The sequence below is a fragment of the Quercus suber genome, unplaced genomic scaffold (assembly GCF_002906115.3).
Source record: "Quercus suber isolate HL8 unplaced genomic scaffold, Cork oak 2.0 scaffold_201, whole genome shotgun sequence".
NCBI classification, from domain to species: Eukaryota; Viridiplantae; Streptophyta; class Magnoliopsida; order Fagales; family Fagaceae; genus Quercus; species Quercus suber.
The window spans coordinates 1,114,211-1,135,426 of NW_027069659.1; the positions used below are offsets into that span (position 1 = coordinate 1,114,211).

The window sequence follows — 21,216 nt, forward strand, 5'->3', positions numbered from 1 at the left end:
TGCCACAGAGAGGGTGTTTCGCCCAGGTGCTTGGGTTTTCGTCTTTGGCAAAATATTTGGGGTTTTCACGTGGTTTGCATTTTTAATCCATATTTTATATTTTGACAATTTGCATGAGAATGCACCATGGACCATTTTTACTAAATAATACTTTAAAAAAATATATTTGTCAAAATAGTAATGTTTGATAGCTATTTGGCAAAATAGCCTTTGAAAAATGGAACTCGTCTTTCTAGAAGACAATTTTAACTTGGACATGATGTCTAGTACGAATGTTGAACTTGTCTCTAAAAGATATGAGATATCAAAAATTTTATTTTTTCAATGAACTTTCAAACATTACTATTTTGGCAAATGTCTTTTTCAATGTATTATTTAGCAAAAATGCTCATGCACCATATTATGGTGTGATCACCCTCATTTACTTACACTCATTTTATTTCCCAATCAAAATTCATTCATATTATTCTAAATAATAAAAGTTTTCTAGCATCACCTCATTTGTTAATATATAAGAATTATTTTTGTATTATAGAAAGTATGCAAAATAATTCATAAAAAATTAAAATAATATATATATATATATATGTAAGGACTCAATTTGAATTGAGTGTTGGGTTTTCAGTCCAACAAGCCCAAACAATACATTTATAGAGAGTGGGCTGACAGGCTTAGGTGCTGGCCGTTGATCACCATGCCCAAACTTATTTTTTAAAAATGGCTAAGTGTTTTCTTACAAATGAGGGAATGCTCCTCGGCCTGTGGCCGAGGAGGCCCTTCTTTTTCCCCCCCTCCTTTTGGCTTTTCTAGCTCTTCTTTTATAGTTTTAATCTTCCTATCTTTTGCTTCCATCTGTTGATTGCCTATTCGCCTTTTTTTCTGGTCGTCCATCCCATCAGAGGCTTTATCGATACTCAAGTGGCTCACTCTGACCAACGTTATCCTGCTAGAATTATTTTCGTATTATAGAAAGTATGCAAAATAATTCATAAAAAATTAAAAAAAATTATATATATATATATATATAAGGTCAAAATTTGATAAGATGGTACAAAATGGAGTGGGAGAGACTTGTCACTCTCCTCTATCAATCCCTATTTTTAAAATTAGGTTCTATTTTTGTTCTCTTGTCGAGGTATTTGTAACCAATGCAAAATGAAGTGAATTGAATTTTCACTTGATAGACCTCATCACTAATCTTATATTTGAAAAATAGGAAGACAAATTCCCCTCCTCTTCTCTTTTCTCATTCCATTTCAAATGTTTTTACAAAAAAGAAAAAGAAAAGTAATAGGTTAAATTATTGATTACATTTATTAGCAAAAATAATTATTTTGCCACAACAACCTTCTCAACTAACCTATAATGAGAGAGAGAGAGAGAGAGAGAGAGAGAGAGAGAGAGAGAGAGAGGGTTTTGTACAAAGACCCATTAATAATTTGTTGGGTATATATGTATGAGTGAAATCTCACATTGAATAATGATGAGAAGAATGAGTAATTAATATAACACAATTGAGCTCATACCAGTTAAACTTAGGCCTTTTGGGTTAAATGTGTCTTTATATGTTATATTAACCACTTAATGAGTCTCCCCAAGGTGTTTATCTCTCTAACATAATTTCTTTTGAGTGCTTTCATAGTTACCCCATGTAACAATTTATATCACAAACTTTTTAGTTACTAAATTTGACCCTCATAAGATTTAGAATAAAATGAATCATTGACATTTTTATATCAATGCACATTAATAATTTCTTTTCAATCCAAATTTTTGGAGGTCAAAATATAACAATTGAAAATTCTGTAAAACTAAATTGTGCAAATTGAAAATTGTCCACAAGATGCAATATCCATTAATTTGAATAGAACAATAACGATTTTATATTAATTCAAATTTTAAGAGGTAAAAACATAACAGTTGGAAGTTTATGAATTAAATTGGAATTTCTGCATCAAACAAATAAAAAATTAAAAGAAAACTAAAGGAGACAAACTCAACTTATTTACTTAAATTTAAAACTCTACACCTTTTTTTTTTCTTTTTTCTTTTTTTGTGAATGGAAAACTTTTATTAATGCATTACACCAATGCTGAATGTTTAGCCTGGTTACAAATTATATTATCAAGATTCAAAAGGTTTAGGACCATAAAAAACATCAAAAGAACATACTACGTAGACTTGTTCTTACAATAACCAATAGCATGCTCTCCCACTTCTTAAATTTCATACATATGGTACCCACCCACCCACACACACACACACACACACACACACATATATATATATATATATTCTAGTTTACTTTTTTTTTTTTCCTCTAATTATTTTGCTACAAACAAAAAAAGCCTGATCACACATCCGCTGATGGTAAACTAAGATTAGCTGGTGGGGTCTCAATGTTAGTCTCAATCTTCCCCATCAAATATGCATGCTTAGAGCATTCACAGCAGTGAAGGCAAAATTTTAGCTATTTAGCTACATAAAAAGTCACTTTATCTATTTTAGCTACACACATGCTGCAGCAGTGGATCTATTTTAACTTTTAACACAATAAAATAATATATACATCACAATAAAATAATATAACTACTCCAATAAAATAATATATCCTCTTACCCAAAAAAACAACCACACAACCAACCACAATCGCTCTACCATCAATCACAGCCACACCCACCACCACCACCACCACCACCACAGCAGGAAAAAAAAAAAAACCCATAGCACCACAAAACACGGCACAACCACCGCCAACACAGCACCACAAAACAAACCCACTCTACCATCAGCCACACCCACAACCACTACCACCACCACCACCACCAGTCCACAGCAGGGAAAAAAAAAAAAAAAACTCACAGCACCACAAAACAAACCCACTCTACCATCAGCCACAGCCAACGCACACCGGAGCACAACCACGACCCAGCAGTAGAGTGGAGGTGAGGGAAGCCACTTTGATCCATGAGGCTAGAGGCGATCGGGGGCGTGGGTTTGAGGCGATCGGCGCTGGGTCAGCGCTTGGGTCTGAGGCGATCGCTGCTGGGCGGCGCTTGGGTCTGAGGCGATCGCCGCTGGGCAGGGGCTTGGGTCAGCGCTTGGGTCTGAGGCGATCGGCGCTGGGCAGGCGCTTGGGTTGGCGGCAAGTGGAGGAAGGAGGAAAAAGAAAAAAAAAAATGGCGAAGGAGGAGAGGAGCATCGGGTTGAAATGGGGAAGGAGAAGAAAGAAAAAATAAATAAAATATTCTAATCCCAGTGTGAACGCAAAATAAAATAACATTTTTTTTTTTAGATGTGAGCAACAGTGCACATCTATTTTTAGATGTGCACTGTAGCGAATTATCTATATTTTTTTGCTTTAGCTCTACTGCTGGAGCACCATTTTAATGAATGTGGAGCTAAAATATAGCATTATTGCTTTATACCACCACTGCTACAAATGCTCTTAATAGATTGATCATCTTCATCATGGTAAGCATAAGCAAAACCACCAAGCCTTGTCATATCCATGCCTGCCACCTCGTCATCCCTTGACACTCTTAACAACTTCATTTTATTAAGCAAAAAAAAAAGTTGTCCCATCATGACCCACCCTGACAAGCTGACACCACCAATATTTGTACAATTGGTGCTACTAATAGCTACCCTCCACCTCCCATAAACAACCTGTATGGCCTACCGGGTTGACCCGGATACACCTCATTCATATACGACGTCGTTGCAAACAATCCTGTGAATAAAACCCCCCACGCTCCACACCCACCATGTAATTGTGCTGCCTTAGTGGGTCATCATATTTTAACTTATTTGCAAGCTTGTTGCACCTAATCAAAACCCAAGGAGCCACAAAGCCACGTAGGATTGTTGCCCAAGGTTCCAGTACACTGAACACCTTGAGGTGATTGCAGCAAATCCTGCTAGCAGACCATTACAAATGTCTAGCACATTATTCCAATGTCCCACCAATAAGCGTTTGCTAAACAAGGTTGTAAGGGCACCTGTGCAACTGGCTAATGTTGTGTTGACAACTATCCTCCCAATGACATTGCATTGTAATAAGACCACTATCATTGTATGATCTCGCTATCGTGAGAAATGAACTAGGTTGAACTCATACCAACCAAACCATAACAAGAATGAACCGAGCATGACTAGATACGCGCTATGACCACATAAAGTCATGGACTTGCCTGCTTGGTCGAATTGGCCAATCGTGGGCCTTCAATAAATGCACCCCACAAGCCTGCTATGCCACCAAACATGTGAAGCACTCTTGAACCGGCAAAGTTAGTGACACCTGAACTGAATAAAAGATCATCGGCCTGAGTTGGGCTGGCCCAACTGTCATTAGGTTGAAACCAATGTAAAACTATAGGGTAAACAAAACCGGTTAAAAATGAAGAGTAGATAAGATAACCTCAAATTGGGTTCTCTCAATAATGGACCCATTAGTAATTCCAACGTTTGCTATAGTCTCCATTGGAATTAGGATAATCTGTTAGACCAAAGAAGTGGCGGCCAATAAAAGGGATAGAGAAGACTTATAATATAAGGTGAAAAGATGGTTTTCTTATATTCTCATATTCATTTTCTATTATAAAAGAAAGGAATCTACAATTTAAACTAGGGTTTCAAAAATCGGACTGAACAGATCGGTCTGACCAGTTGAACAGGTAACCGACCACCAATCCAGTCAAATACCCCCATAACCGGTTAATATCAATAAAATTAGTCAAAAATCAGGTTAAACTGAGAATTAAAGGTAAATCCGATTTTACCCCTGGTACGGTTTTTAAAACCGTGGTCTAAACTCTACACCAAGATAAATTAGGTCATCGAAAAAAGAAAAATCTTTTTCTTCAATAATCTTTAATTTTATTTGATGTTTTATCCACTTTTATTTTTTACTTTTTAAAACTTTTACAAATTAAAGAGCCATTACTACTTCTGCGGTTCTACTACTACAACACATCATTATTCCTCACTGCAAGTCTCTGTCTAGTTGTTCCCTTGATGCTTGACACCAGAGCTTGCTTTCAATCGTTTTAGGCACTTGTGGGCTTGAAAAGTATATATGATAAAGAGATGGGTTTTCAGTGAGCTCTCTCAGATTATAACTTCTTGGTGAGTGTCCTTTTATTTTTTTGGTCCTTAGCTGTGTTGGGGGTTTCTTAGATCCGGTGACTCTTTCTTTATTTGGGTTGAAATTTAGTTTTAACGGACAATACACCTCACCCTCAACTCCTTATTTTTAGAGGGGATGAGGTGAAATTTTCCAGAGACCACTGGAAGTCATTTTCTACTTGCTTTTGAAATGTTATTTATTAATCTGGTTGCATATCAGTTTATTAATTCTAATCTTGCTCTGCTGCAGTTGATTGCTACTGCTACTCTTTTTCTTGCTTCAAAGTCTGGGAAGCCCTACGCCCTTACTTTGAACAATGTACTGGGAGCTTCTTGTGAAATTTTTCATAAGGAGGTTATTTCTTTCTTGTCCTATCTGCTTCCCACTGTAAGTTCTTCACAGCTTCACCCCCCACCCCCTCCAAAATAATAATAATAATAATATGAAAAAAGAAATTCGGCAAGTTAAGTTTGAATGTAAAAGGGGCTGAGATGTCTATGATATCCCATAAGAATTTTTACAAAATTTGTCAACATGTAAAAACCATATTATGGTTGTATGACTTTATTTAATATAAATTAAATAGTCATTTCCTATTTTACTTTTAATTTTAAATTTTTGTTCTGTTTACAAACTTGATGTTGTGGTATTTCTTTAGTTTTGTTGGTAGTAGACTAGTAGTACACACTGCTTGTTAGTTTTGGGGCAGAGATTTAAACACCAATTGTAGTTGGGAAAATGGATTGCTTCTGAATTTGTAAACTTTTGCAAAATAAACATGTTTTTGATAATGGTAGATAGTTGATGAGGAATTTGAGTTCTGGTAACCGTATGTTGCTCAAGGTCATCAACTTACTTAAAAGATTTGAGTGAAATTTTCTAGAAGTTTCTTTTCAAGTGCTGAACTGAAATGGGAAGGCTGTAAATTTGGGTCATTTTAAAGCATATCAACGAAAGTATCAAACCTATCTCATTAAAATGTGAAAGAAGACAAAATTTTGTTAATATTCTATTACGCTTTGTTTGTTTCAACAAAAAAAACCTTGTGTAAAGATAATTTTTCATGTTTTCTAATGTTTAGTAGCATCATAAAAAATGAGTAAAAAAAGAAAACAATTTTTGGTTAACATAAAAAGTTTGACTCATTTAAAATTCTGATATTTTCAAATATATTGGATAGTGTGTGTTTGCACACATTGCGAACAATAAACACGGTTCTTTTCCATGAAAAAAAAATAAAAAAACACTGTTCTTAAAAATATAATAATTGAGTTATTTATTTATTTAAAAATAATAATAATAGTAATAAAAATGAAAAGTAATAACCTGAACAATGAAACAAGTCCGCACAAAAACCAAGATTAATGCCTCATTAGATTGTCCTAGAGAATTATTGGCCAATCATAAACCAAGATTGGTGCCTCATTAGATTGCCATCATGCACAAGTGCACAAGTAGCACAACATAACTAACTAATTAAATTAAGCCATATCATCATCAAAGTTTATATTTAGAATCTTTCTCTATCATTTTCCAGTCTGCCATTTCTCTATTTTTTAAACCCACCTTAAAATCATATCCCACTTTCACAGCTTTGCGCCACCTTCACCTTCCATCTTCCACCATAGCTAACCACCATGTCAAACAATCGTGAATCGGAAGCGTCGGACAATGGAAGCAACATGTGACTTTCATGCTGCTACTAGAGATTCTTCAAGGTGCGCAAGAAGTAACGTGGCCATATAGGACATTTGAGAACCCAATGTCAGATGGACCTAGCAGATGTGTAAGAATTGATATTCATGACCAAATGTTTGGACTCAGTCTCAGCTTCCAAATTCGGGTCGAATATGCACTTTGAAATCTGAGCTTTCCACCGCAACCCAAGCAGAAGAATGGAGGGTCCGATGTGAACCAAGCACCCACCAAAGCCCAGTTAGGCCAACCCAAACCCATGGGAATGATGCAAGAAAGAAGAAACTCAGCAAGCCACACTAGGAACCAAGAGGATACCACTTCGAACTTCAAACAATCGTGAATCGGAAGCGTCGGACAATGGAAGCAACATGTGACTTTCATGCTGCTACTAGAGATTCTTCAAGGTGCGCAAGAAGTAACGTGGCCATATAGGACATTTGAGAACCCAATGTCAGATGGACCTAGCAGATGTGTAAGAATTGATATTCATGACCAAATGTTTGGACTCAGTCTCAGCTTCCAAATTCGGGTCGAATATGCACTTTGAAATCTGAGCTTTCCACCGCAACCCAAGCAGAAGAATGGAGGGTCCGATGTGAACCAAGCACCCACCAAAGCCCAGTTAGGCCAACCCAAACCCATGGGAATGATGCAAGAAAGAAGAAACTCAGCAAGCCACACTAGGAACCAAGAGGATACCACTTCGAACACCCAAGCAATCCCAATACAATATGGGAACACAGTGTCCTAGTGGCCCTTTCAAACCATGTCTTTATTTTGGGCCCAAATGCTCGACCTCATTGAAGCTCAATTGGGGCTAAGTGCCAACCCACTTTTTTATCCAAAATCCAAGAGTCTATTAATCCCAAGGAAACTTATGACCATGATCCAAATTTTAGCACATGACCTGGTTCTTGCAAATGGGCCTGCCATACCCAAACCAGTAAGGGTGGACCTCACCTCAGTTTTGTACATTCTTACTGTCTTTGAACCATTTTCTCAACCCGATACGTAACCCAACTTACCAAAGGTAACTGTAAAAACTAAAGAACTGTCTCTCTAAATAGAACTCAAAAAAGACTTCTATTGATTGCAAAAATGATTAGAGAGAACTGAGAATAGACTATTATTATTTTTATTATTATTATTATTATTATTGATAAGAAGAAATGAGAATAGATACAACCACTAATCTATTTATATAGAACCCTTATATTAGGGAGAAAGGAAAAACTAACTCAAAGTATCAAAAGATTAAAACTAATTCCCAAATTAAGCAGGAAAAACTGTCATTAACATCTACCAATAAGAGATATACACTTGACATTAGTTAGCCAAGAACTAATAAACTAAGGGATAAGGAGTCTAAGTGCTACAACGTCGTTTCCATAAAACAGTTATTTTCTCCGTCCCAATTTGTTTGTCCTATTTCAAAAATTCAACTTTTTAAGAGAACGTAATTTTATTGTCTTGTTTGCTCTGTAACAATGTATAAGTTTCCAAACTATTTTTAAATAAATTTATCAAAAATAGTTTTGGAAATAAAATAAGTGTATAATAGGAACATTAGTAAATTTATAGTTTTTAATTTTAGAAACAAGATAATATTTTGTGACATCCCACAATAAAATAGAGGACAAACAAATTGAGACGGAAAAAATATTAAATTGATTGCAAAACAGTGTCTTATTTATGAAATTCATAAGTTCTTTGTTTATACTAAACGACATTGTGTCATTGCTGTCCTTCAAAGAATGTGTAAACGACTGCATTTTAGCTAATTAGTATTTCATCTATTATTTATTAGTATTTCATACATTTATGCTAATTAGCTGGAATAGAAATCATCCGTTGTCCCTTTGGGAATCTTTTTTTTTTTTTTTTTCGAAAAAAAGAAAAGAAAAGAAAGGCTTTTGCTGTGCAAATGATTTACTTCTGCTGCCATATGTCATCCTGTTGGTATCTCTGCTGGCTGAATCCAAATATAGGGTATTGATTAATGATTAGGATTGGCATTTATATATGGTTTACCATTTAGCCAGCACATGTAAAGTTCCATTTTTAAAAATGGATAAATTGCAAATTGCACCCTCATAGTTTGGAGGTAAATGGATTTTACACTTTAAAGTTTCAAAATTTAGATTTTATCCCCTGACGTTGGGAGGTGTTTGGATTTTATATCCTTACGTTTTAGAATTTTGATTTTAGCTCCTATATTTTAGGAGTGCTTGGATTTTATCCCCTAAAGTTTGGGGGTGTTTGGATTTTACACCCTAAAATTTCATAAATTTTTAGTGTAAAATCCAAACACTAACAAACTTTAAGATGTAAAAATTCAAATTTTGAAACGTTAGGGTGTAAATTCCAAACACCCCAAACTTCAGGGGGTAAAATTCAAATTTTGAAACTTCAGGTGTAAAATCCAATCACCCTTAAACTTTAGAGGTATAATTTGCAATTTACCCTTCAAAAATATATGTACTACTCAAAGTTTATGATCAATTGAAATGCAACATGAATTACACACACGCATATTCATTCAATTTACACCCACATTTAGGCTATGTTTGGTGGGGTCACAAGTTGGAGAGAAAAGTGGGGCGATTGCTGGTTACTGATTTGTAAGGTGAGAAAATAGTTGAGGTGCGTGTTTGGTTGGAGGGGATGATTTTGTGAAGGTTTTGTTTTCTTCCCAAATTAGGGAGAAAGTGGCTTAAGATGGAATAGAATGGAATGGAAAGATCATAAGGGAATGGAAAGAAAATGAAAAGAATGGAATATATTTAAGTAAAGGAAATGAATAGAAAAAAATGGAATGGAATGGAATTAAGTAGCCTTGATTGGATGTTTTAAAATTGAGGAATGGAAATGAATGAAAATTAACAGAATGTAAATAATCTTGTTTGGGAGTAACATGGAGGGAATGTAATGAAATCATTTTATAACAATATTATTATTAGAACCCTATTTTAAAATAAATTATTGAATATATAAGGGTATTTTGAGAGTTTTAGTAAAAAAATTCATTAAATCTAATTTCATTCCCTCCCATTCCTCCCAATTTCGGGGGAATGAAAATTTTAGATTTTAAGAGAATAGAGAGGAATGAGTGCTCTCTCCTATCCATTCTATTCCCTCTCACTTAGACCTCACTTGGGAGAAGGGAATTAAATGGAATGGAAATGAATGAAAAGAATAATTTTAGAATATTCTACTCTTCCTTTATTTGGGAGTTTTAATGGAGGGAATGGAAAGCTTATTCTCTTGTTTGGGAGTTTAAGTAGGAATGAATGGAATGGGTATGAGGAAACACTCATTCATCTCTATTCTCTTAAAACCTCAAATTTTCATTCCTCCCGAAATTGGGAGGAATGAGATGGAATGGAATTGAATTTAATGATTTTTTTATTAAAACTCCTAAAATATCCCTATATATTCAACCATTTATTTTAAAATAGGGGTCAGATAGTAATATTATCATAAAATGATTCCATTTCATTCCCTCCATATTGCTCCCAAACAAGATTACTTACATTCCATTCAATTTTATTCATTTCCATTCCTTTATTTTAAAACATCCAATCAAGGTTACTTGATTCCATTCCATTACATTCTTTTCCATTTCCTTATGAACTCCTAAGCGGAGCCTTAAACTCCCAAATAAGAGAAGGGAAGAATATTCTAAAATTATTCTTTTCATTCATTTCTTTTCCATTCCATTCACTTCTCCTAAATGAGGCCTAAACGTTCATTTTTTTTTTCAAACATTAATTTTTTTTTTCTTATAAACTATGCGGAAATACTATTTTGGTCCCTACATTTGAGTAGCAGTCAATTTGATCCATATTATTTTCAATTTGGAGTTAATTTGGTCCCTAATTTTTAAGTTATTAATTGGAAAATGTCTATATGGCAAACTATGTGCACTGTTGGCACACTTATAGCTGACGTGGCTTAGAAAATAATATTAAAAAAATTTAACCAACATAAAAAAATGCCACATCACCTAAAAAAATATTAAAATTAGAAAAATACAAAACAAAATTAATTAGGTTGAAAATATTCACTACATCCCAAAAGAAATCCGTTAACACGGTCTCATAACACAGCAGCATCACCCGCTGCAATTTGTTCGCAATATCAAAATTTATTGGTGTTTGAGGGTTGATTGGGGTCTAGAAGAGTTCTTGAAGTTTTTCACAGTGATCTACTGTTTCTAAGTTGTTAGACATGCCATTTTGGGTAATTTGCAAAGGGCGGAGTTTCTTGGAGTAGAGCAGTGAATGGATTGGGGGGCATAACCACATAAGTGGGTCTGTTATGAACACATAATTAAGCAAAAAAAATATCAACAATCAAATCTAAGATTTAGCAATAGCATCAATCCATTAAGCCTTCTATAGGCCACCAAACTCATATATATATATATATATATATATACACACACACACAAACATGGCTAGTCATGGCAATGTCATCCCAATTTTGCGTAATAAACAAACTGAGATTTGATGAGCTTGAAACACAACCTCTCTCACTGTTGCATAGTTGGTTGCTTTGGGTCTCAAAATTTTTCTTTAAGTTGATCTGGTTTTGTTGCTACAAATGGGTTGGATTGATTTGAGATTTCTAGCATAGGTTCATTTGGGTTTTGTTGCTACAGTGTGACTAGGTTTTAGTGGGTGTGGCTGATTAGTGATGGTCGAAGGCTGTTCTTAGGGAATTTGATATCCAGATGGGTTTCATTGTTTGGTTAAAAGGAAAGTGGAAGAAAAGAAGAGAAAATGAATTAGAGATGATTTTGTTTTGGATGTATTTTTGTGATCAGTTGGCAAGAAAGTGAAAAGAAAAAAAAATTCATGTGGATTGTTTTTTCTTTTTTTGATTTAATTGAGGAATTAATTTTGTTTTGTGTTTGTGTTTTTCTAATTTTTATATATTTTTAGGCAAGGTGGCATTTTTTTTTTTTGTTCATTATAATTTTTTAATATTATTTTACAAGCCACATCAGCCCTAAGTGTGTCAATAATACACACTGTTTAACACATAGGCATTTTCCGTTAGTGATTTAATGGTAGAGATCAAATTGACTCTTTGATAAAAATAATAAGGATCAAATTGATTGCTACCAAACTGTAGGGACTAAATTGACTATAGTCCTAAAATGTAAGGACCAGAATGAGATCTTCTTTCCAAAATTAATAAATAAAATTTATATTTTACCCATACTTTATTTAAAAATTCAATGTTTTTTTTTTTTTTTTTTATAGTTTAAATTAAGAGAAATGCTATATCCACAATATTTTCACAATACTTTGACAACAAATCTTAAGTGGCTGGTTATTATTGATTAATATTGGTGGGCCAAAAAGTATTTCATTGGTGAATTCAAATTAGAACCAATAAAAACTTATCACCTATGATTTATTGTAGATGTAGTACTTCTCTTAAATTAATGAGGGTGGTTTTGGAAATTAGCACCTTTTTAATTTGCACATTCTCTTGAACTTAACAACATTTTAAATGATGTTCCCTTAAAAAGTTGAATTTTCTTTAAAGGACCAACATTTTGGGATGAAGAGAGTAATTTTTTTTATGTAATAGGGCTATGAGAGTAAATTTATACAATCACTATTGTAGACACTTCATTTTGTATCCATTACAACTAAAGGTTGAAGGGAAATAATATCATTTTTTGTTTGAGTGTATTTGAGATGAGATGACATTAAGGGTTGTGGGCATATGAATGTAAAGGAGTAGAAGTGAAAATGGTGAATAGAAATGCAAAGAGTTTTGTGTGTGTGAGAGAGAGGAAAAGTCTTGAAACATTGAACCAAATGAAACAAATAATAGTTTTGAAATATTAAATAAAATGTAACAAAAAGTAGTCTTGAAATATTGAATCAAAGGAAATAAAGAGTCTCTATTTTTAAATTTGCTATTATCTCTAATATGGCTTAATAATATTTCAATTCTTTTCATAAAGTCCGCCACATAACAAAAGCTTATGCTCTCTCGAATAAGGGCTCTGCTTATATATATATATATATATATTTGAGAGAGTTTCAACTTATGACATCCACTCTTGATAATAGTTCTTTATCATCAAACAAAGACACTGTAGAGAGGGAAAATTCCCGACCTATCACAAGCTGACACATCATACTACCAAGTCCACAAAATACAGCCAATTACAAAGTGCCACATACTGCTACTAGGTTTTGCTATCACTACTTAGAAACCAACAGAAATTCGCCAAGTGTCATTGACATAGAGGCATAAATGCATGCAAAAACCAATCACACATCAACGCGTGTAAGCAATGACATAAGCAGTCTAGTACGTGTAAGTGATGACATGAGCAATTCGGCACGTGTAAGCGATGATATGAGCAATCCAGCATGTGTCAGCGATGACATAAGCGTACCAATCAGGCTATGACATGTGTCACCAATCAGACTCCGCCACGTGTCGCTCACCTACCTGCAAACTCCTATAAATAGAAGCCTTACTAAGGCATTTAAAGGGGAGATCAAGCCATCTAGAGCACAAGCAACATCAAAGAAGGTTCAGAAGTACTAAAACTCTGCTGGAATCAAGCCCTGAAACCTCTAGGAACTTCAAGAATTTCGACCTCAAATGCAAGGAATATTCAAAGCAGAATCATCTAGACTACCTGCCTAGATCTAAAAGGCCACTGGAATCAAGCTTAAAAGCCTCTGAAAACCTCAACAAACCATAATTCAGCAAAGCTCTACGAATTCAAGCCCCCAAAGCCCCGAAGAACTTCCACCACAAACCTTCAAATACAAAGAACATTCAAAGAGAAATCATCCAAATCATATTCCTAGATCTCAAAGTTCACTGGAATCAAGCTCAAAAACCTCCAGAAACCTTAACAAACCACAAATCAGTGAAGTTCTATGGATTCAAGCCTCTAAAGCCCCGAAAAACTTCCACCACAAACCTTCGAAGACGAAGAACACATGAAGAACACAAAGAACGTGAAGAACAAAGAATTTCTAACAAGTTCGTAGCCAGAGATTCATTGTAATTTTGTTTCAAGGGTCTTTGATCCATCCTTCAGCCAAATTGAAGGATATTTGGTGTTTAAGTCAAAATCACATTACCACAATTCCAATCAACAAATCTTTCAAGAAGATCGAATTAGAGGATCACTCTTTTGTAATCATAGAGAATTATAGCACACATTCATCAATACAAATTCGCATTTATGAAACTATTTTACTTGTTTGATTAATTTCAAACTAATAATTTAGTCGTCCATAGACGCCAATCGGTTTTTGATGTAGACGGTGATTGAATTCTAAACCTCTTATTCAACCATCAGAGACTTTATCACTTAAGCTAACTAGAACTCACTATATATATTAACATTGATTTGACCAAAAATGTTATATAACATATGCAAATGCTCTTATACAACTTGCATTACTATTAAAAAGGAAAATAATCTTCTTAAAAAAAAAAAAAAAAAAAAAAAAGAAAAGGAAATAATTGGGGTATGGAAGTATTAATTAATTGGATATATAGCGAAATAAAATGCCATTCTTAAAAACATGAGCAAATTCACAAACATTTCCTAAGGTTCAGCTTCAACGTGCCTGCGCACGTTGTTATAAACTTTTTTTTTTTTTAATGCGAACATTTTTATAAAACTTAAATGTACTTGAACTGGGTAAAATGATGCAAACTAACATTTTTTTTTTTTTTAGAAATAACATTATTTCTATAGATTATTAGATATCGTTACTAACAATTAAAATAAATTTTCATGCACACGTTTCTTTTCAACACCATCGTTTTCCTCGATTTTGTTCTTCATCCTTTAGTTCAGATGCCATTACACTTAACTGTGCTACAGCTTTGTAGTACTATTACTTACCAAAAAATAATGTAAGAATTTGATCACCGAAACCTCCCCACATCCTTAGTAAATACTTTCCTATTGTGCATGTTAATATTCATTATTTATTATGAGCTAGTATTATTGTTTCTAGTAATTTTTTTATTTTTTATTAATGTTCCATCTTCTTGATTCAATATTCTCACATTTCCACAATGATTTGGTACACTTTACTTCCTTCTATCAATAGTCCTAGGCAGCCCAAATTTGTTGTACATGAGAGTTTTTTTTTTTTTTTTTGGGATCAACTGCAAAGGAATTTTATTGAGAAAGGAACAGATTGTTAGGGTCATATTTTATTGTAATTGGCTAATCCTTTGACAAGTGCACTTTAGTTGTAATTGAGTTGATCTAAGATGGGTTTAGTACTTCAAGAAACATGTTATTCAAGTCAAGTATTAAAGACATGAAGATTGGTCTAAGAAACAAGTGAAGAAAAATTGTTTATTAAGTCTTGACAGATAGCTCGACAGATACCTACTATCAAGACTTAATGTGAAGCTCGATAGATAGCTCGACAGTAGCTCGATCTATTGAGATTTACGATTTTTAGTTTTTCAGATCTGAAATTCGGCCTAGGCTTATGCAATTGTTTAGGGTTTCTTTTCTCATAACGTTAGACATATATAAGACTTATTTTAAGAGCCGCCAAATACGGATATAGAGACCAAGAGACCTATTTTCCCTGTGTGAAGCTACTGGGTTTGTACGCCATAGGGTTTTGTAACCGAGTGCTTCCAAATCTTCATTGTTGATGAAGTTGAGAACTTTACAGCCAACAACATCTGTTCAAGTTGCTAGAGCTAGTCACTTACTAGGATCTGTGTAAAGAGTTAGTCACAAATTAGAGGTTTGTGCATCAAAGGGAAAGAGGGCTACTACAAGATTAAGTCCAATTGGGTATCGGAGTAAAGGTTCAACTGTAAGTTGGTATTTTGGGATAAGCCAGGGTAGTTGGTAAGATTTTTTATACTTGTAACCGCTTGATTGTTGATTAATGGATTCTTAGGAGTAGTGACCTTAAAATCATCCGGTGAGGTTTTTTCCTTGCGAGGTTCCCCCATTTGTCAACAAATCACCATATTAATTTATTTTTTGTTGCATTTAGTATTTTTGGTGATTTGTTGGTGTCTCTATAATTTGTATGCAATTGAACTTAATTAATCAACTTGAGTAAATTGAATTAATTAACCAAGATCAAGATATCTTAACCCAACACAGATCAATTACAAAGTATTAGCTTACTCCAACAAAATGACATTACAAAAGGATTGAGGAGCAAAAACTAAACCAAAGGAGTTAGCTAGTCTGTTACATAGAGACCAAGTTGCTAAGGTGTGGGCCGTAACATTAGCTTCTCTAGGAATTCAACCAAATCAGCAGTTTGGTATTAATGTTGGCAGTCAGGGTATCACGAGAAAGAACATAAATCCTCCATGTGTTTGAGCTGCCTGGTGATATGAGAGTATCTACAAAATTCTTTGAGTCACTTTCTATTGTCACACAATTAAAACTCTGGTCAACAGCAAGCTGAGTGGCCTAGTTGATTACTTCAGCTTCTGCTTGGAACATTGGTTTCCAATCGCTTCGATAGAGCGAAAAGCAATGCTCCTCTCCAATCTCTTGCTACTAGGACTATATAGGAATTGTTCTCTCCAATTGCTGCGTCATAGTTGTCCTTAATTGTTCTATACTCTGCCCTTGTTCACTTTGCATTCCTGGGAGGTTTCTTGAGAGTTTGGTTAGGCTCAGAAATAGCTAAATGTTCTAGATAGCATCTCATGAGACTTTGGCGTTCTCTATCCACATTTATCTTTGATCATTCAAAGACCACTGAATTTCAAATATTCCAAATAGCCTCTAGCACAAGAGTTCCATATAGGAGGAAAGATGATCTCTCTTGCTGGGATTGGATCTCTATCATTGGAGGGAATATTAGGAACTCAATGAGTTGGGTTGTGGATGAGAATGCCAATCGATCAACTCTAATACCCTAATTACTAGTGAACCATAGAGCTCTTGCAAAATCACAGAGAATAAAAATATGCATCGGAGATTCAGCTTCCGATTCACATATAGGGCACAACTAACTGACCTGGGAATTAAATCGGTGCAATTTGTCTCTAGTGGGGAGGATATTAGTAGCAATTCTCTGGAGGGTCATTTTCATCCTTTCATGAATACTTAACTTCCACATCTTTTCCCAGATACCGTCAGCTCTTTCATTGATTGAAGAACCACTATGGAGCCAATAAGCTGATTTAACTGAGAAATTTCCACTTAGGGATTTAACCTAGATCCAGCGATCCTCTGTAGGTCTAGCTCTAAATGGCAAAGATCTAATGGCTTCCGTAAACTGTTCATCAAAGAGGGTGTTTAATTTTTCATCACCCCAACTCAATCCGTTCGGCTCCAAAAGATGCGAAACAATTAGACAGCTATGTGCATTCAGTTGTCTTTGGCACCGGTTTGAAGTTTGGTAGATCAGGGACCTATGGGTCCTCCCAAGTATGTATCCTTTCCCCATTGCTAACTACTTTACAGGCTCAATTCAAATTAATTGACTTGGCATTATTGATACTCTTCTAAGCCTAAAAGACTTTTTTTTTGGAGGGTATTCCTAAAGCCAATTCTCGCCCACTCTATATTTGGCTTTAATAGCTTGAACATAAAGGCTATCTTTTCCACCAAAAAACACCATACTGCTTTTGACAACAAAGCATGATTGAAATCATGGAGGTGCCTGAAGCCTAGACCTCCATGATTCTTTGGATGACATAGGATCCCAAGCCATTGGGGTGAATTAATGGCTGGAGTTAGTTTTTGGGTTCCACCAGAAATTATGTATTAATGCATCTATCTCCTCACAAAGATCTTTTGGAATCTGAAATTTTGCCACTGCATAGGTTGGGATTGCTTATGCTACTGCATTTATAAGCATTGCACATCCAATCCAGGACAATCTCCTACTCTTCCACCAACTTTTGACTCAATGCTTTCCTTTAGATAAGCAAAATCTTTCTTTTTGCTTCTGGATAAGAATAGGGGGACTCCAAGATATTTTTCACCTTTGGGTAATAGTTTCAAACCCCTTTGGTTCTAGATCTGTGTTAGGAATCGGGAATGAACTCCATGAGAGGAACTTAATCTTGATTTCTCTACGTCAATATTTTGAGAGACACTCTACCATGGCGCTAACTCCCGCTTGTTTAGCTTTGAAAATTAGAATCACATCATTTGCATACACAAGCTTTGTGATTGCTGGGCTTGTACGACCAAGTTTACCTCCATTGATTGCCCCATTGCAAACAACTTTATTGATTAGTCTAGCTAACACTTCTTTACCCAATATGAATAGATAGGGGGATGGCAGGTTGCCCTGTCTAAGCTCCCTTATAGGAGTCACTGTTGGGCCAATGCCTCCATTAATGAGAACAGTATACATTGATAGACTATATCAATGAATTGCTGGCGAAAACCCAAAATTATTAAGTACTTATGCAAGGAAAGACCACTCAATTCTATCATAGGCCTTTTGAAAATCAAATTTCAGCCCCAAATATCCCTGTTTTTTCTTTGTTTGAGAAAAGGTGCGCACTACTTCCTAAGCTAATAGAATTTTCTCGGCGATTTTTCTGTTAGGGACAAAAGTAACTTAGGCTGGTTCAATCAGTGTGCTTAGTATTGGTCTGAACCTAGCCACCAAAATCCTTGTGATAACCTTATAGCAAAAGTTGCAAAGGTTTAAGGGTCTGAATTGAGAAAATTTACTAGCATCTTGAGTTTTGGGAATCAGAGTTATATACATGTGATTTAGCTCTCTAAGCATTCTTTTATCTCTTAAGAAATTGCTCACCACTTTGATAACTTGCTCTCCAACAATTAAACAGAATTTTTTGAAGAAAAGCCTAGGCATACCATCAGGTCCTCATTCTCTTCTAGATCTATGCAAGGGGAAATGAAGTTCTCTAGGTCTCTAGGGAGGTTAGGATTTGAGGAACTGTATAATTCTTTGAAGTGTCTTTCAAAATATTTCTCTATGTCTTCTTTTTCATAAATGTGATTCCCATTCTCAAGCTTGATTTCTGCAATGTTGTTCTTCCTTCTTCTAATTATAGTAGAGGCATGAAAGAAATTTGAGTTGCAGTCCTCTTCGTTCAACCAGAGTTCCCTAGATTTCTGTTTCCATTTAATGTCCTCCTTGGCTTGCCATTCTTCAATTTCTAAAAAAAAAATTGGCTTCCTTCTCCAAATTCTATTGGGATGGGCTACTACCCTGCTATGTTGTAGCTTCTCAATCTTTTTCTCAATTGCAATTATTCTCATTTTCACATGGCCAAAACTGTATTTGTTCCATCTGTTAAGTTTCGAGCTTGTGTGATAAATCTTCCTCATTAATCTTTAGCTATAGAAGCCTTCAAATTGTTTCCTCCAGGTTGTCACCACTTCAGCACAGGAGGGTTCTTGGATCGACATTGCCTCAAATCTGTAAGGCCTATTTTGGTTGTTAAACTCCATAGTTGTGTCCATCCTAATGGGTTTGTGATCTGAAGATAGGGCTATCAAGTGCAAAATTCTTGCCTTTGGAAATAATTTCTGCCACTCCTGATTGCAGCAGCCTTGGTCAAGTCGTTCCATAATTATAGATGAGCCTCCCCTTCTATTGGACCAAGTGAAGCGTGGGCCTATAAACCCCAACTCTATTGTCCCTGCATTTGCAACAAAATCACGAAAACCTTTATAAGGTCTGTTGTGGCTATAACCTCCAAACTTGTCATCACAAGCACTTATACTTTTACAGTCTCCCACTAGTAGCCAAGGCCCAGCAAAGGAGGTTGTGATGCTAGTAATCAAATTCCAAAATAAGCATCCATACCTCAGTTGGTGGATCTGAGTAGATTAGACAAACAATCACATTCTTGTTGTTGAAAACTACCTCTAATTCAACGCCTCTCTTCTAGAAAAGAGGCAATCCACCAGCTTTACCTATCACATCAACACTAAAGCTTCCACCAAAACGAAGATTTTCTTGAATTTTTTTTATTCTTGGAGCATGAGCTTTGGTTTCAAAGAGGAATACAATGTCAGGATTTTCTTTCCGACCCAACTTCTCAATGGCACTGGCTTTCGGGGCTCTACCAGCACCCCAACAATTACGGGCAATGATCTCATCGCATGGTTGATTTTGCTGGGAATTATAGGGAAGATGAGGATAGGGACGATGAAGAGTGTTGTTTTTGTTGGGAACTATTGGTAGTTTGAAGAATGCATTGAAAGTCAAAAACACAAACACTTGGTGTGCATGTGGCTGTCAGTGCTTTTGGGTATAAGTATATGGGTTAACGAAAGGAAATAAAGGAGAGTAATTATGGGAGGGTGCAAGAGGGCGAACACAAAAGCGATCTAGCGATATCATTGAGATTTTTGATCATCAAAAATGATTGTTGGATAGTAGTAGATGCCGGTGTTAAAAGCCCAAGTATTGAAGGGAGTATAGTAGAGAAATGGAAAAGACCAAATAAGAGTCCCTAAAGAGGACCAAAGGAGACTTAGACAAAGCTAGCACTCGCCCAAAGATGACTCTGCGAGGTAGAGGCTTATTACTAGCTACATGTTGTACTTGAGAGTTGGAATTCTAAACCAACCGTTATGTATAATTTTGAATTATGGTTAATTACGAGTGACTTTTTTTAATTTCATTTTAATATTCTTTGATAAACCTTAAAGATTCTGTAATCTGAAATTATTTATGATCATTCTTATAATTTTGAAAAAGTTTATGATAGTTTAAATGTAAGTAAACTCTTGAGAAATTTAAAAAAAAAATGAAATATGTTTACTTAAAAACCACCCAAACCAGAGCTTACATAAAGTCAAACTCCCGTTCCCATGCCTTTTTAGTATAATTAAAAATTGTTAAACTGTCAATCAAAAAAAAAAAAAAATTGTTAATCTGGCAGTGGCTACGAGAACAATTGCAGCCATAGGAGATTCATGATTTAGGACCACTGATAAATTCTAAAGAAAAACACATAGAAAAATGTGATTATGTAAGCAAAACAACTAAACAAGTGAGTTAGGTCTTCAAATTATCTGGTAAAACTTGATACAATATCTGGTTATAAAATAAAGAAACCCAGTTGTCGTTTCCATAAGACACAAGTGATTAGATTCTTATTGTGAGGTGCGCACAATTGTTAATATATCATGACGGGGTCTAAATCAAGTAAAGATCATCCATAATAGTCGTCCATAGCCAGACCACGTCCACAAGCCTTTAAAAGAAGAGAAGCTCTGTAAGCATGGGTAAAGCCTGTGAAGCGAGAGCACACTCGTCCAAGAAAGAATAGTCATCCATGTCGCAAGGGCATGGACGACCAAATAACACTTGGTTAATTTTAAAGAAAACTTTCTAATGGATTTGATATGATCAAACCACGATTCACCATTTCAATAACGTGGG

The 21,216-nt window shown here is 35.1% G+C and overlaps 1 pseudogene; it reads right to left on the reverse strand.

The window, feature by feature from the left end:
• Positions 1-3,414: 3,414 nt before the first annotated feature.
• Positions 3,415-4,710, reverse strand: LOC111997426 (ammonium transporter 1 member 2-like; annotated as a pseudogene).
• Positions 4,711-21,216: the final 16,506 nt, after the last annotated feature.